This window comes from Cebus imitator, unplaced genomic scaffold, assembly GCF_001604975.1.
Source record: "Cebus imitator isolate Cc_AM_T3 unplaced genomic scaffold, Cebus_imitator-1.0 Scaffold425, whole genome shotgun sequence".
NCBI classification, from domain to species: Eukaryota; Metazoa; Chordata; class Mammalia; order Primates; family Cebidae; genus Cebus; species Cebus imitator.
This window is the reverse complement of record NW_016107740.1, coordinates 1,305,799-1,323,014: the sequence shown is the minus strand read 5'-3', so window position 1 is coordinate 1,323,014 and position 17,216 is coordinate 1,305,799. Positions and strand designations below refer to the sequence as shown.

Genomic DNA, 17,216 nt, shown 5'->3' with positions numbered 1-17,216 from the left:
TTGCGGTGAGCCGAGATCGCGCCATTGCACTCCAGCCTGGGTAACATGAGTGAAACTCCGTCTCAAAAAATAAATAAATAAATAAATAAATAATATCGTATTCACTCACTCATTCATTTATTAAATGTGTGCTTAATGCCTCTCTTTTGCAAGATCCATAATAATATAATTATAACCCTATATAAACTTTTTTTAGCATAAAGATAACATAAATCCCTAAAACACCTTTGTAACTCCAAAGCTACTAGCTGTACTTAAAACAATTCTAACATCTGGTTGCGATATTAAAAAATAGGCTGGGCGTGGTGGCTCATGCCTGTAATCCTAGCACTTTGGGAGGCTGAGGTGGGTGGATCTTCTGAGGACAGGAGTTCAGTACCAGCCTGGCCAACAGGGTGAAAACCCGTCTCTACTAAAAATATAAAATTAGCTGGACGTGGTGATGTATGCCTATAATCCCAGCTACTTGGGAGGCTGAGGCAGGAGAATTGCTTGAACCCAGGAGGTGGAGACTGCAGTGAGCCGAGATCGCACCACTGCACTCCAGCCTGGCGACAGAGTAAGACTCTGTCTCACCAAAAATATATATATATATTTAGCACATTTTCTTATGCTTTCTCAATACATTTAAAACCTGATTGACTTACCAGATGTTCCTTTAACCACAATTTTTTCAGTAACAAATCTATCACAGAAAACACTGCCCACGGTTCGTGACATTCTTTGGTTTTCTATCACGTCTCTTACTCAGGTTTCACTTGTTTCTGAATTTAAAGTTCTAAGTTTTGAAAAAATATCTGCAAGTCAATATTTAAACTGGCCTCTGGCATTGACTATGATCTTCATCAAGTTCCTCAATGTTAAAAAAATAACAGCAATATAAAACAAGTGATCCCAGGCGACTGAAGTTTTAACTCCGAGTCCAAATGCTGCACAGATGATCAGCTGATGGCTTCATTCATCGTGATAAGAGAAATACAACATAGGAAAACAGTCATGGTTTTAATTTAAGCATAACTTCCACTTGGTCCATGCAATTTAGCGTTATATCTTATGTAGAAACATGAAGACAAAGATTGCAATACAATTTGAATGATTATTTAAAAAGTTGGATGACAAGATGTGGAAAGNAATTTAGCGTTATATCTTATGTAGAAACATGAAGACAAAGATTGCAATACAATTTGAATGATTATTTAAAAAGTTGGATGACAAGATGTGGAAAGAGGATTGGTATGCAAAACCCATAAAGTTCTGATGCTTGCAGTTCTAACCTCAGAGGGTGGAAGGATACACAGCCTACACTTCATATAGTCGAATGCTGAAAACAATAATCTAGGCCAGTGCCGTCCACCAGAACTTTCCATGGAAGCATTCTGCATCTGCACCGTCTAATACAACAGCCACTGACACACACCTGCCATGAAGGCCCTGGCATGTGCTTAGTGCAAACAAGGAATTATTTATTTCATTTAATTTTAATTAATAACTGCACTGCATGCGGCTATGGGCTACGATATTGGATTGAATAACACAGGTCTGCATTCACAGGGCAGCTCCTGGAAAGAAGAATGAGATATTTGGGGCAGTTAGATCAGTGAGTCTTAGAAATGCTGCATCCACTCTGGTGGAGGAGCTGATCTAACTAATGCCTTTTCCATTTCAATGGTGAGCAGAAGCTTCCTGTACCCTTTAATACACTATTAAAAATGTGTGATCAACTTTTCTCAAGTTCAACAGATCCTCAGATTAGAGTGAAATAAAGCTAGAAACTCAAGTAACCTATTTTCAGTCTTTTAGTTCTTCTTCTCCAGAGGCAGAATTCCCTCCCTGAGGCTGACATTAATTACCAACTCACCACCACCACAAGCCCCACAGTGAGGACCCCAAATATATGCATCTTCTTCCACCCCGCTCCTGCTTGCCCTGCTTGAAGGTTTCCATCCATCTAGTCCTGAACCCTAACACGGTCTATAACCTTCAGACTGGTTGGTCAGCTGATCAGAATGAATTTACAGAGGCCAAGCTTGAGTTTTATTTTACTTTTTTATTTTTGAAATGGAGTTTCACTCTTGTTGCCCAGGATGGAGTCCAATGCTGTGATCCTGGCTCACTAAAACTTCCACCTCCCAGGTTCAAGCGATTCTCCTGCCTCCCAGGTAGCTGGAATTACAGGCATGTGCCACCATACCCAGCTAAGCTTAAGCATTTTATGACTGCTTCTGACATAGTTCTAAAGCAGGTTGGACTGCCTCCCTTCTTGGATTACAAAGGTGGGTAAGCCACACTGGACAAATCACCTGTTATATTGCTTTTATGTTGACGCTTTCCCACAGCAAATTTGTTTGATTGTCATTGTTATTCCGTTCAAAAAATGGAGTCCAGAACTTCGTTTGATGAATGCAGCCTGGTCTGAATTGAGGGGAAGTCAAACATGAAGGAGGAAGTGGACTGAACTCCCTGCATGCTGTTGAGAACTATTTCCCCAGCTAAGACAGTGTTTTCCCATCTCTTTGGTAGGGAGAGGTGAGAGGGAGTGAGGAAGACAGGCCAATGACTGCTTGTGAATCAGTAAGACTTCAATGACACAGAACTTGAGAACACTTGAATTTGCCAGTCACAGTGGCTCAGGCCTGTAATCCCAGCATTTTGGGAGGCTGACACAGGAAGATTGCTTGAGCCTAAGAGTTCAAGACTAGGCTGGACAACATGACGAAACCCCATCTTTACAAAAAAATTTAAAAGTCAGCTGGGCAGGCCGGATGCAGTGGCTTATACCTAAAACCACAGCACTTTAGGAAGCCAAGGTGAGTGGATCACCTGATGTTGGGAGTTTGAGACCAGCCTGAATAACATGGAGAAACCCCGTCTCTACTAAAAATACAAAATTAGCCAAGCATGGTGGTGCATGCCTGTAATCCCAGCTACTCGGGAGGCTGAGACAGGAGAATCACTTGAACCCAGAATGGAAAGGTTACAGTGAGCCAAGATCACACCATTGCATTCCAGCCTGGGCAACAAGAGTGAAATTCTGACAAAAAAAAAAAAAAAAAAAGTCAGCTGGGTGCAGTGGCACGCACCTATAGCTACAGCTACTCAGGAGGCTGAGGCAGGAAAATCACTTGAGCCCAGGAGGTTGAGGCTGCAGCGAGCAGTAATAGCACTGCTGTACTCCAGCCTGAGTTGAGCAAAACCTTGTCCAAAAAATGGAAGGCTGGGCATGGTGGCTCATGCCTACAATCCCAGCAGTTTGGGAGGCCAAGGCAGGATGATCACTTGAGGCTAGGAGTTCAAGATCAGCCTCGTCAACATAGCGAGAACTTGTCTGTACAAAAAAAGAAAAAGAAAAAGAAAAGGAAAGGAAAAGAAAATAGTTGAATTTGTTAAGCCTGGACAGAGAGAGAACAGTGTTGTATCGTAGACTCATCATCAGTGACTAAAGTCTGACATTTCTATCTTCCCTCTTCCTTCACTTACTGTCTTTGAAACAAGCACTACAAAGACATGAAATCAGAGCCTAAAATTGAGAAGGAAGAAAAAAATGTCTGAGGAGTATGATAAGTCTGCATTAGGCAGAGGGCTGTCCTCACAAGGTGGCCTCAAGGGGGAAGGAGGCTGGGTAGATGCTTTTGGAGGTGCTGAGGGCCATTAGTAGGTGGTGGGCATTGGGAAGAGAAAGTGTATTTCACATCATGGATGAGGGGATTACAGGCTTGAGCCGCCACGCCCGACCCTCACTGTTGTGTTAATTTGCAGGTTGTGGGGTTGTAAACCAGTATTTTTATTTTGTGAATTAGACTGTTTAATTCTACTCCACTCCCCACCTAAGCTTTCATAAGGTCTTGTGAATAGGAATTGAATTAAAAGAATATTGGATTATTTATCTGTGTTGAAAGTCCCACCCACCAAAAATTGTCACCATTTAATTTGTCCACATTCCATTCACATTCCTTATTTTGGTGACAGTTTCCGTATGGCCTAGATATAAGTCATTTGTGAGATACCCGCCAATGGCAGATTCTTTACCAAAGAAGTACTTGGGGAAGACCAAGGACTGCCAACCTCTGAAGGCAAAACATTGTAGTTTGTATTTTGTTTTTCAGAATAAGAACAAGATTCCTTGATTTTCTTTTATGCAAAGATAAAGACTTTTATCTTTAAAAGAGGCTGGGCTGTCAGCTGGGCATGCCTGCAATTCCAGCTGCTCAGGAGGCTGAGGTAGGAGACTTGTTTGAGGCTACAATTGCCCCACTGAAGACCGGCTGAAAAGCAAGGCTTTGTGTCTAAAAAGAAAAAAAAGGGCTGGGCACAGTGGCTCATGCCAGTAATTTCAGCACTTTTAAGGAGGCTGAGACGGGCGGATTACTTGAGGTCAGGAGCTCGAGATAAGCCTGGCCAACAAGGTGAAACCCCGTCTCTATCGAAAACACAAAAATTAGCTGGGCATGGTGGCATGTGTCTGTAATCCCAGCTACTCAGGAGGCTAAGGCAGGAGAATCACTTGAACCCGAGAGAGGGAGGTTGCAGTGAGCCAAGATCGTGCCATTGCACTGCAGCCTGGGCGAGAGTGAGACTTCATCTCAAAAAAGAAAAAAATAAAAGGATGCTGGACTAAAATTTATAAGCCATTTCCTGGTACTTAATTTTTCTATATCCAAATCAATGTTATTTCCTAGAATTAAAAAAATATATATATATTTTCACTGTACAAACAATAGAATGCTCTTCAGAAACATTAACATGTGTGTACCACCAATAACACAGCAGCCAAAAGTAGGAAGAAGTTTCTCTAAGTCACAGGATCAAGAGCACATCATGACTTTAATCCCTGGTCTAGTGTTCTTTCCCAGACCCTATACCCTGATCATTTTTTTTCTATAAAATTACATACAATTTTAAAATTCCAACTAACTTGTCAGCTGGACGTGGCGGCTCATGCCCGTAATCCCAGCACTTCGGGAAGCTGAGGCTAGTGGATCACCTGAGGTCAAGAGTTCAAGACCAGCCTGACCAATATGGTGAAACCCCATCTCTACTGGCATGTGCCAGGCACAGTGGTATGCACCTGTAGTCCTACCCACTGCACTCCAGTCTGGGTGACAGAGCAAGACTCTGTCTCCAACAAAAAAAAAAAAAAAAAAAAAACACTTGCTATTTTGGTAGCAAATAAAGCCCTTATCATAAGTGAATCTTCACTGGGGATTGGTTGGGCAGGGAGCTATGTATTTAACAACTTGGTTATACGATCTTTTTCTGACCTATATATTATCAAACAACCGCAGTAACAATACAGACGAATTGCTCTAATACTCCTATTAAAAAATGAAAGAGTAGATATTTCTTATGGCTTTACAGTAAGAAGCCATTTTATTGGAAAAGCAGACTAAAAGTCTTTTTTCTACTTAAACGTTTTGTTTCTACTCCAAGTCCAGGTTTGCATTTGTGATTGACAGTGACGGTGCTTACTTAAACGATGGCCAATTTAAATGTTTCACAATCCTCAAGGGGAAAAAAATGCCACCTGAGACAATGCTCAATATCTTTAATTCACTATTAAGTAAGAGACCGGTTCTGCTCATTTTACGCAAACTTCCTTCCATGGAATCCTGTTCAAAGGGAAGGCAAACTGAGATCTACTGGACACCCATGATGTGCCAGATACTTTCATATACTGCACATTATCTCAATTAATCCCAACAATAACGACCCAAGGTTGGAATCTTTGTGGAAAAGATAAAAGTTCTATACAGAGAAAGCCACTGCACTGGGAAGGGTGGAGGGTTCCGCTGTTGACTGGCTCTTTCGTTATGTTACACAAGACAAGACCAGCATGAGGTCAGGCTTATGGCAATGGCTTTTGTACCCAGCTGGCTTCCAAGTTACCTTCTGGCTGACTCAGTGTCTCTGAGGCCATTCTGAATGCCAGGGACATGTGTACCCATCTTGGGTGCTAGAAACCAGTTGATTCTGCTTCTTCTGCTACCTAAAGACTTTGCTCTTTATTGGAGGAAGAGAATGATTGAGATGGAACCAAATAAGCAGTGGCTTCAATGCCTCTCTCCAATTTTCCTTCACAAAAATCTTGGCCAGGCATGGTGGCTCATGCCTGTAATCCCAGCACTTTGGGAGGCTGAGGCAGGCAGATCACTTCAGGTCAGAAGTTCCAGACCAACCTGGCCAACATGGCAAAACCCCATCTCTACTGGAAATACAAAAAGCAGTCAAGTGTGGTGGCACATGCCTGTAGTCCCAGCTACTCGGGAGGCTGAGGAAGGAGAATTGCTTGAACCTGAGAGGCGGAGGCTGCAGTGAGCCAAGATCACGCCACTGCATTCCAGCCTGGGTGAGAGAGTGAGACTGTCTGAAAACACAATCTTGAGAGAGACTGTCTGAAAACACAATTTTGAGAGCACAATAGATCTTGGGGATCACCTGACCAGTCTCCTGCCCAAGGAGCTACCCTTTCTCCAGCATCCCTAGCAAGGGTTCACCCAGTCTGGCTGTGGTATAGGTACCCCTCTCCAGACACAATTGAAACCTGTGACAACCAAACCAGGCTTTCTTACAGCTCTAATTGTAGAACGGACTCCAACCAGGACACATCCTTGTCTAGTTCTGAAAACGCCCATTTGTCAGGCAAGAGTGCTGAGGTAAGCCAAGACTTGCCAACAGCGTGTTTTAGGGCTCCTGAACTTACTCAAATTATATTAAAATTCATTATTATTATTATTTTTTTTTTCTTTTGAGGCAAAGTCTCACTGTGTCACCCAGGCTGGAGTGCAGGGGTGCGATCTTGGCTCACTGCAATCTCCACTTCCTGAGTTCTAGTGATTCTCCTGCCTCAGGCTCTTAAGTAGCTGGGACTACAGGCACTCACCACCACGCCCAGCTAATTTTTTATACTTTTAGTAGAGACGGGCTTTCGCCATGTTGGCCAGGCTGGTCTCGAACTCCTGACCTCAGGTGATCTGCCTGCCTTGGCCTCTCAAAGTGCTGGGATCATAGGCTCATATGAACCACTACCCCTGGCAAAGTCATTATTTTCTGATGAGTGCCAGGATGGCTTGGGGAAACAGAATGTACATTGGGGTTAAACTAGTCTGAGTGTGAAGGCAGGCTCCAGCATACTAAATAATGCAATTTTGTGCAAAGCACTTGACTTCTTGTTGCCTCGGTTTTCCCATCTGTAAGAAGGAGTTAATGATTCCTGACTAGCAGAGTTGTTGGGAGAACTGGGAATGATATATGTAAGGTACTTGTTGCAATGCTTGATACACAGTAATTGCACAATAAGATAGTTTGATTCGGGAAGCCATAATAGCTTAAGCAGAATTGTGGAAGGAGCTGATGTGAATGGCTGATGCAATTCCTCAAATGCTGGTCAGGTGGCAGAGTGAGCCGGTGGGAAGGGCTGGGCCACTGCAGAGGTGGAAAATCTGAATGTCAGCTCTTTCACCAACCAAGTGAGTGATCTTAGCTTCATTTCAACTTTCTCCTATACAAAATGGGCATATTCAACATCACAGCAATTAAAAAAAAAAAAGGGGGGGGGAGGAGTAGACATGAAAATTATTTGGGAAAGTTTTCTTTTCTTTTCTTTTTTACTAAAAGACCTACAGCAGGAGGGAAAGTGTTTTCTTAAAAGTGCACAAATACAAGATATTGTTCCTATGATTGTTCATAAAGATAAAAAGAATCAATTCGAAATAACCTTTGATTACTGCTTAAAAGCACTCTCTTACAAAAGAGGCTTTCTACCAACTGTGAAAATAATAAAACCTTTTTTAGCAGACAATACGGGCATCTTTTGTTCTTTCTAGATGGAACTTTAAATGTTTGACTGAGGCTGGGCGCAATAGCTCACGCCTGTAATCCCAGCACTTTGGGAGGCCGATATGGGTGGATCATGAGGTCAGGAGTTCAAGACCAGCCTGGCCAACATGGTGAGAAACCCCATCTTACTAAAAATACAAAAATTAGCCAGGCGTGGTGGCAGGTGCCTGTGTCAGAGAATTGCTTGAACCCAGGAGGCAGAGATTACAGTGAGCTGAGATCGCGCCACTACACTCCAGGCAGGGCGACAGAGCCAGACTCCATCTCAAAAAAAAAAAAAAAAAGTTTGACTGAGACACTATCAGGTGTTTCCATGTATTCCACTGGGCAAAGGTGAGCTAACCAGCCTATCTGGCATCATTGAAATGATAACTTGACCACACATGTTATTTAATATTAATACAAAGTTTAAAACATACCTCTTTAATTTGCAATTAGAAAAAAATCTAAGGCTGATCTCAGTGGCTCACGCCTTAATCCCAGCACTGTGGGAGGCCAAGGCAGCCAGATCACCTGAGATCAGGAGTTCCAGGCCAGTCTGGCCAACTAGTGAAATCTATCCCGTATCTACTAAAAATACAAAAATTAGCCAGGCATGGTGGCAGGCACCTGTAATCCCTGCTACCTGGGAGGCTGAGGCAGGAGAATCGCTTGAATCCGGGAGGCAGAAGTTGCAGTGAGCTGAGAGCACGCCACTGCACTCCAGCCTGAGAGACAGAGTGAGACACCATCTCAAAAAAAAAAAAGAAGAAAGGAAAAATATCTAAAGGGTACATATCTCCCCTTTTGTTAGTCTAAGTGAAGGACATTCTGAACAACTACATTTCTGTTGTATGTTATTTGCTGAATGTATCTCTTGGCAAGATAGAAAATCCAAGAAAATATTAATAGTAATGAAAAGGAAATTTAGAAATTTGAGGCCCTCACCCCTACCCTGAACTCTGTTCATTTGATATTCAGTTAGTCAGAGACTTTGACACCCATGGGTCAACAGAATCTGCTCTGTTGCCTAGGCTAGAGTGCAGTGGCGCCATCTTGGACCATTGCAACCTCTGCCTCCCGGGTTCAAGTGATTCTCCTGCGTCAGCCTCCCAAGTAGTTGGGATTAACGGCATGCACCACCATGCCTGGCTAATTTTTGTATTTTTAGTAGAGACGGGGTTTCATCATGTTGGCCAGGCTGGTCTTGAACTCCTGACCTTGTGATCCTCCAGCCCTCAGCCCCACAAAGTGCTGGGATTACAAATATGAGCCACAATATCTGGCCTTAGGCACTTCCTTAAACTCCTCTTTAAAACATGATTATTGACTCCCAGGAAACTTTTCAGCAATTCTGACTTGAAATTCACCTAACTTTCTTATGATGAATACACACTAAAACCTGAATTTCATAAAAACAAATTCAAAAATTGCTAAATAAAAGTTTTAGAATATATTAATACTGTGTGTATCTGAAAATAAAATCATTCATAAGCAAAAATTTAAAATTCCAGAGCAAGTCTTATTTTTAAAACAAAACAAATTTGAAGGGAAAAAGAGACAAAATGATCTAAGAAAAAAGTCAGCTGGTTGGCCAGTTCTCCAACAGAAGATAGAAAAGTCTGCACTTGGCCGGGTGCGATGGCTCATGTTTGTAGTCCCAGCACCTTGGGAGGCCGAGGCGGGCAGATCACTTGAGGTCGGGAGTTCGAGACTAGCCTGACCAACATGGAGAAACCCTGTGTCTACTAAAAATACAAAAAATTAGCCAGGCGTGTGGTGCATGCCTATAATCCCAGCTACTCGGGAGGCTGAGGCAGGTGAATCACTTGAACCTGGGAGGCAGAAGTTGTGGTGAGCTAAGATCGTGCCATTGCACTCAGCCTGGGCAACAAGAGCGAAACTCTGTCTCAAAAAAAAAAAAAAAAAAAAGTCTGCAGTATATAAAAGCTGAGTCTCAGGAATCGGAGGTGGCAGAGCCCCAACAGTGTCCTGGTATGTCTTTGCCAGGACGGGACTGCCCTCTGGTGTAACGAACAGTTTTCAAGTTTTGTTCCGCCTAATTGTAAAGTCATAAAACTTTTCTCACACTTAGTTTCCTCATGTACAAAACAGCGGCAGTCACCTTCTAGAGTAATTATTGCAGTTAAATAAACAGCCCACATAGAGCACTTAGCAAATACACTCCCAGCAACAGACTTCTTTCCTTCCAGCCTTTCAGGTCATCATATTTCCATCCAACCTTCAGATATCACTTAACTTTTAAGAGCTGGCACAGCCAGGGAATGATTTTCAGCTCATCTAGTCATGTTTTTAATTCCTGAAAATTCTCTGCATTGTGGTCTCTTCTTACAAAGGAATACCACACAGCACCCAAAGGATAAAGTATACCTACATGAAACTACGTGGATGAGCATCACCGATAAATGTTGAGTGAGAGGCCAGATACAAAAGAGTACATACTGTCTGATTCCATCTTAATGAAGTAAGAATAGCCAAAGGTAATCTATGGTGATACAAGTCAAAATGGTGGTTACCTTGGGTTGAGGGGATGATGGGAGGAGAGGCAAGGGGATGCTGAGATGCTGAACATATTCTGTGCCTTAATCTGGGTGGTAGTTCCACAGGTACATATACACGTAAAAATTCATCAAGCTGTAAACTTTAAGAGTTGTTCAGTTTACTGCATTTATGTTATACACTTCAATGAATATTTTTAAATAATATTTTTTCAGCCAGGCAGTGGCTCACGCCTGTAATCGCAGCACTTTGGTATGCCAAGGTGAGTGGATCACCTGATGTCAGGAGTTCGAGACCAGCCTGACCAACATGGAGAAACCTCATCTCTACTAAAAACACAAAAATTAGCCAGGCATGGTGGCGTGTGCCTATAATCCCAACTATCCAGGAGGCTGAGGCAGGAGAATCACAGGAACCTGGGATGTGGAGGTTGCAGTGGGCCAAGATCGTGCCATTGCACTCCAGCCTGGGCAACAAGAGTGAAACTGTGTTTCTAAATAAATAAATAAATAAATAAGTAGGCCGGGTGAGGTGGCTTATGCCTGTAATCCCAGGACTTTGGGGGACTGAGGCGGGTGGATCATGAGGTCAGGAGTTCGAGACCAGCCTGGCCAGCATGGTGAAACTCCGTCTCTACTAAAAATACAAAAATTAGCCAGCCGTGGTGGTGGGTGCCTGTAATCCCAGCTACTCAGGAAACTGAGGCAGGAGAATCCCTTGAACCCCAAGGCAGAGGTTGCAGTGAGCCAAGACGATGCCACTGCACTCCAGCCTGGGCTACAGAGCAAGACTCCATCTCAAAAAAAAAAAAGTAAAGAAACTTACATGGTTGAGCTTAGCTGAGATGGGGCAATAGCTTCTGGATTGGATGGCAGCAGTTTTTACCCCTTTGTTATCTGCCACTATTTTTCACTGTTAAATGCCTGCCTCTAGTCATCCCTGTCGTTCTCACTTGTTTGCTTTCATTCATTTTTTTTTTTTTTTTTGAGATGGAGTTTCGCTGTTGTTGCCCAGACTGGAGTGCAATGGCACGATCTCGGCTCGCCGCAACCTCCGCCTCCTGGGTTCAAGCAATTCTCCTGCCTCAGCCTCCCAAGTAGCTGGGACTACAGGCACGCACCATCATGCCCAGCTAATTTTTGTATTTTTAGTAGAGACGGGGTTTCACCTTGTTGAACAGGATGGTCTCGATCTCTTGACCTTGTGATCCACCCGCCTCGGCCTCCCAAAGTGCTGGGATTATAGGCATGAGCCACTGCGCCCGGCCTCATTCATTTATTTTTATATCTGGTACATACTTCTGGATGCCTGGTACATGCTAAGCACTGGAGATACAGTAGCAAATAAGACACTCGCGATCCATGACATAAGGGAACTTAATATTTTTAGCAAAAAAGGCAGGCATAAAACAAGGACAATGTGTATTTTGACAGCTAAAGTAGAGGACCTTGTTCAGGGGACCTGGGAAGGTCACATTATAGAGGTGACATTCAAGAACTGAGAGATGAGACCCTATCCCAGAGTAAGCCATTAGTAAGTACTGATTGAATGAATGAGTCCATGTGTGCATGCTTGCTTGAATGGTTGTTCGCCAACAGAAAGGAGAAAAGAAAGAGTTGTGATTTATTATGCACTGAGAAACCAGAAATGTTACTGAAAGATGCCGAAACTAAGAGTGAATAGGGGGCCGGGCATGGTGGCTCATGCCTGTAATCCCAATACTTTGGGAGGCTGAGGTGGGTGAATCACTTGAGATCATGAGGGGTTCGAGAGCAGCCTGGCCAACATGGTGAAACCCCATCTCTACTAAAAAATACAGAGTCAATAGGCACCGAGTGAGGTCCTGATAGAATTTATGGCATTAATTTTGGCTGTGGTGGGGACCGTTTTATTGCCTTACTTAAGAGCTTGAGTTGCTAGACAACTGAAGGATTTTTCATTATCACTGGGCTAACCTATACGCAGCATTCAGTTTTTATTTCATCCCGCAAAAAGCAAAACCAGCCACATATGGCCCAAGTCTCTATGAAGGTTCCTCCAGGTTGCCCGCGTAGTTCTGACTCCGAGCTCCTATGCATGTGACTTTTCTGGCACAGCCACCAGAATCACCTTGAAAGGTTGTCACCTACCCATTCCTTAACAAAGCCACACCGCTCTGTTCAGGACAGACAAAGCAGGCCTGCCTCTTAGGCATTATGGCTTGTTGCGAAATGCCTTTTCGTTTGGGGCCTATTATTAACCCCAGAAATTTCAGCCTCATGACATTTTACAAATCAAGAAGAACTTGTAGTCTAAAGGACAGAAGGAGCGGATAACAAACAACAACGCTTGTAGGATGTTACTCAATTATATGCCAAACACAGTCAACCTCACATAGAAACATTATTATCATATCACATTTAACAGCAACAGCGTTTAAAATGCCAGAAACATGGGTCAAGTTATTCAGGACTGAATGGGATACATGACTAGATCTATCAACAAACTATCATGAAACCATAAGCACCCCTAACAGGAGGAGCCAGTGCAGCCTTTGGTGATCTTAGTCTCTGACAATTCTGCACGGAAAAACTAAATCGGGCCTGGCGTGGTGGCTCCCGCCTGTAATCCCAGCACTCTGGGAGGCCAAGGCAGGCGGATCACTTGAGGTCTGGAGTTTGAGACCAACCTGGGCAACATGGTGAAACCCCGTCTCTACTAAAAATGGAAAAATTAGCCGGGTGTGGTGGCAGGTGCCTACAGCCCCAGCTACTGGGGAGGTTGAGACAGGAAAATCACCTAAACCTGGGAGGCAGAGGTTGCAGTGAACCGAGATTGTGCCATTGCACTCCAGCCTGGGTGACAGAGTAAGACTGTCTCAAAACCAAAGAAAAAGAAAAAAGAAAAATTAAACAAAAAGATTGTACCGAATATGGATTTTCCCAATGAAATAAAGGAAAGCAAGGAATGACAAGTGTCTAGAAATGGTTTGTTTTTAGATTTTTTCCCCCCGAGTCTTTCTGTTCACTTGATAAAATTTCAAACTCAACGCAGACTCAATCTACTTTAGAAAGTGTGGTACTGTGGGGTGCGGTGGTTCACGCCTGTAATCCCAGTACTCTGGGAGGCTGAGGCGGGTGGATCACCTGAGGTGAGAAGCTCAAGACTAGTCTGGCCACCATGGTGAAACCCCTTCTTTACTAAAAACACAAAAAATTAGCCGGGCATGGTGGCGGGGCCTGTAATCCCAGCTACTTGGGAGGCTGAGGCAGGAGAACTGCAGTCAGCTGAGATCGCGCCACTGTACTCCAGCCTGGGGGACAGAGCAAGATTCCATCTCAAAAAAAAAAAAAAAAGTGTGGTATTAATGCATGAGTTCTTTCACTGGTCGGGGTTTCTATTTTGGATTCACATGGTATGGCTCTCTTTCCCTGCTTGGTAGACTCAAGCAAGCCAAGTGCACCTATGTAACAGGCAATTAGATACAGTAAGTATCAAAATCTTAAAACAGACATAAGAAAACATCAGTCCAGGTTGGGGGGTGTTGGAGCAGGGGAAGAAAACATTAATTCACTTGTCAAAAGTTACTTACATAAATTTGCAGTGGTTAGAGTAGTGAAATGACTTTCCGCTAACACCAATTTTCCCATATGCATATAAAAAGATTTCAAACCTGCCATCCCTCCAGGAAACTGAAGGTCTTCAACCTCTACAGTTGTTAGATTTCTTCCTATTTGCCTAAATACACAAAGATACCAGGAACTTTTTCCTATGGAGGAAATATCTTCCAAATTTGAAACAATCATTTCTTACAGCCATTTTTTTAAGTGGCCACTTCTCAAAAGAAAAAACCTTTGACTTCTTACTGCAAGCGTCACTGGGCAAAAATATACCAAAATCATGTTCTTTCATAATTGGTGAGCGCTTCAACTTAGTACTGTCATCATACAGGCCACAGATCCCACGTGCTTGTTATATTGCCTGCATTATACTGCAACCCCTTTCCCCAAAACTGGCAATTATAGAAATCTGCTGAACTGTTTTTTCCTAGATTTTCCTATGGACTTTTTGAGTTTTAACCATTAATAACACAGTTACTGGTATCTGTGTGTGGCATATTATTATTACAAATGATCATACATAAACATTTGATTAAGGCTGTAGCTTTATTATATTTTCTACCTGCCCAAAAAAGCTAGATTATAAAGACTTAATATTCCCAAGAAGTATTTATTCTTTAGTTTCTCCTAAACCATGACCAGCATAGAAAAAGTCACTCTCAAGCTGCTCTGTTTTATAAACACAGATTTGAGGATAAGAGGACATTTTAAATTGACTTTTTTTTTTGGGGGGGGGGCTGCCTCAGGAAGGAGACGGAGTTTCCCTACTGTCACCCAGGCTGGAGTGCACTGGTGCAATCTCAGCTCACTGCAACCTCCGTCTCCCGGATTCAAGTGATTGTTCTGCCTCAGCCTCCCGAGTGGCTGGAACTACAGGCAGAAGCCATCACTCCTGGCTAACTTTTGTATTTTTGGTAGAGACAGGGTTTCGCCTTGTTGGCTAGGCTGGTCTCGAACTCCTGACCTCAAGTGATGCGCCTACTTTGGCTTCCGAAAGTGCTGGAGTTACAGGCGTGAACCACCACGCCCAGCTTAACCTGACCTTTAATTTGCTGTTACCTTGTCTAAATTTAACAGAATTGGGGGTGGGGTAGGGGGAGAAAGTCTACACGCATTTTCATGAAACCAGAACCACCACTTAACAAAACCTTTAACGGAATGAATCCCCAAGTTCACAGAAGTGCGAATTGCAAGATTACACATTGCCTCCAAGAAACACAGCACCTGGTTCTGAATTCTTTGCTAAAACAAATGCTAATAACTTCTGATTCAGTCCACTGTAAAACCTCAAGCACAGGTAGATTTTCCTCTTACTCTCCATGACATACACGTCCCTCTAGCAAAACCAAAAACAGCATTTGGTGGAAGCTAAAGATTACAATTATCCGGGGACTCCGAGCCACTGAAAAACAGAGTTGGCAAAGAAATCTCTTTTGCCCCCATCCTCCCCTCACCATTCCTGCCCCTTCCACAGAAGGGAACCCAAATCATATGCAATTTGAAATTTTTAATATGAAGAAATACTAAAGTAGGAAGCACATACCTGCTAAGCACCTGGTGCTCTCTTTCCCTGCTGGCTCTCTCCTCCCACACTCTGGCAACGGAATGCCCTTCAAAACCATGGTTCAGTGCTTTTGGTAAATGTTTTACGAGACACTAAACAGCCTTGTGTCCCACCCTCAGAGCAAACACCATTGAGAGAACACAATATAATGGTGAAAAGATATCATGTAATAATGTACAATAATGTAAATGAACAAGAAGGCTCTATTTCCACACTTCCCCTAAGGGGGTTAAAAAAATGTCAAACTTTCAGGAGGTGAGGGCGGAGTTGCAGGAAGCGCTCATAGAAATAAACCTTAACACTGGAAGCGTTAGAGCTTTTTTTTTTTTTTAAGGTGGCATTATGATAAGCTCATTGTTCTAATCCTCCAACAAGTCTTGGCTTGCTGAACTGAAAACCTGTCAAAGGCAAGAGTTAATAAAGGGTGGAGTTCACCGGTGAATAGGTAGATGCAGTAGCACCTCCACGTTGACCACGTATTCCTATTTATCAGAGAAAATGCAACTCAAAAAAGTGCTCATAAACCATCCTCCACAATAACCAAAGGTGCATCTTCCATATCCTTCAAGTTATTCACAGTTAAAACCCAACTCTGCTTCAAACCAGAAGTTTTGCATTCCATTCAAGTTAACAATTACAACTGGAGGATAACAGAAACTTGCTGGCACCAAACTATTAGCACACTCAGAATGTCAGGTGCCTCCTGGTACCACCAGGGTTAACGAGATAAAGAGAAGGTGCCCAGGGATCATCTGTCTGCCTGGTTTTACAGAAACTACCTATGGAGATTCCTAGTCTTGAGCCCATGCGAGCAGCACGCACCCCAGTGCTTCTGGAGCACAGTGGGGCTGAGAAAGCAGAATTACTTAGCTACAGTCAAGCCCACTCGCTAAAAGGAGACCACGACCGTCTAGAGAAGCTGCCAGAATTGGCTTTGGTTGCAGAATCACACTCACAGACAGGCTATGCAAGTAAGATAACCGGCTCTCTGTCCCCACCCCCTTCCTCCAATCCCTGAGAGTGCTCAGAATTTTGCATTTCCTACCTTTAAAATGTCTGCTAGGGTAGAACAAAACAAAACAAAACAAAACAAAACTGAAGCTAGAACTGAGATCATGGTTTTCTACACTCCAGCTGTGTGACCTTGAGGGAGTAACTTAGCCTCCCTGAGCCTGTCTCCTCATCTATAAAGTACAAATGTCTAGAACCACAGAAGTTATTTCCAAGAACTGACAGCTCTCCAGCTCCACGCGCCTAGAAAATACCACAGAGCAGTTCTTTACAGTTTTAAAATGTCAGAAGGGTTTTGTCATTTTTTTGGTCTCCTACCTTATGTGGCTGGGTTCCATCCCAATGTCCTCAGGTGGCAGAAGCTTCGGGTTAGTCCTGGGACTAAAGTGCAATTGACCTCACTTCTCTTGGGCCTGACTAATCTATTAGGGTGGGTACCATAAATGACCGTGTTATCTGCCTGCCTGGGGCGTGGCGAAGGGGCCTCCCCGCCCTCCAGCCCTGCCTGTCAGCTCCTTTGGCTTTCACAACATTTCTCATCTTGCCCTCTATCACAGTGAGCTGACCCGCCTCCTAATGCCTCATCTGGGCCTCGCTTTTTCTCTTTTTTCCCTCTCTTCCAGTCTCCTTTCTTGCCTTGTTTCCCTGAGATGATCATAATGGGGAAGGGCAATGATTCTCATCATTCTATTTCTTTTTTTTTTTTTTTT

At 43.3% G+C, this 17,216-nt stretch overlaps 1 protein-coding gene across 5 annotated transcripts in view; it reads right to left on the bottom strand.

Moving 5' to 3' along the window:
* Positions 1-17,216, bottom strand: part of RBM47 (RNA binding motif protein 47) — a 210,409-nt gene that overhangs the window by 82,860 nt on the left and 110,333 nt on the right. The window lies entirely within an intron of this gene.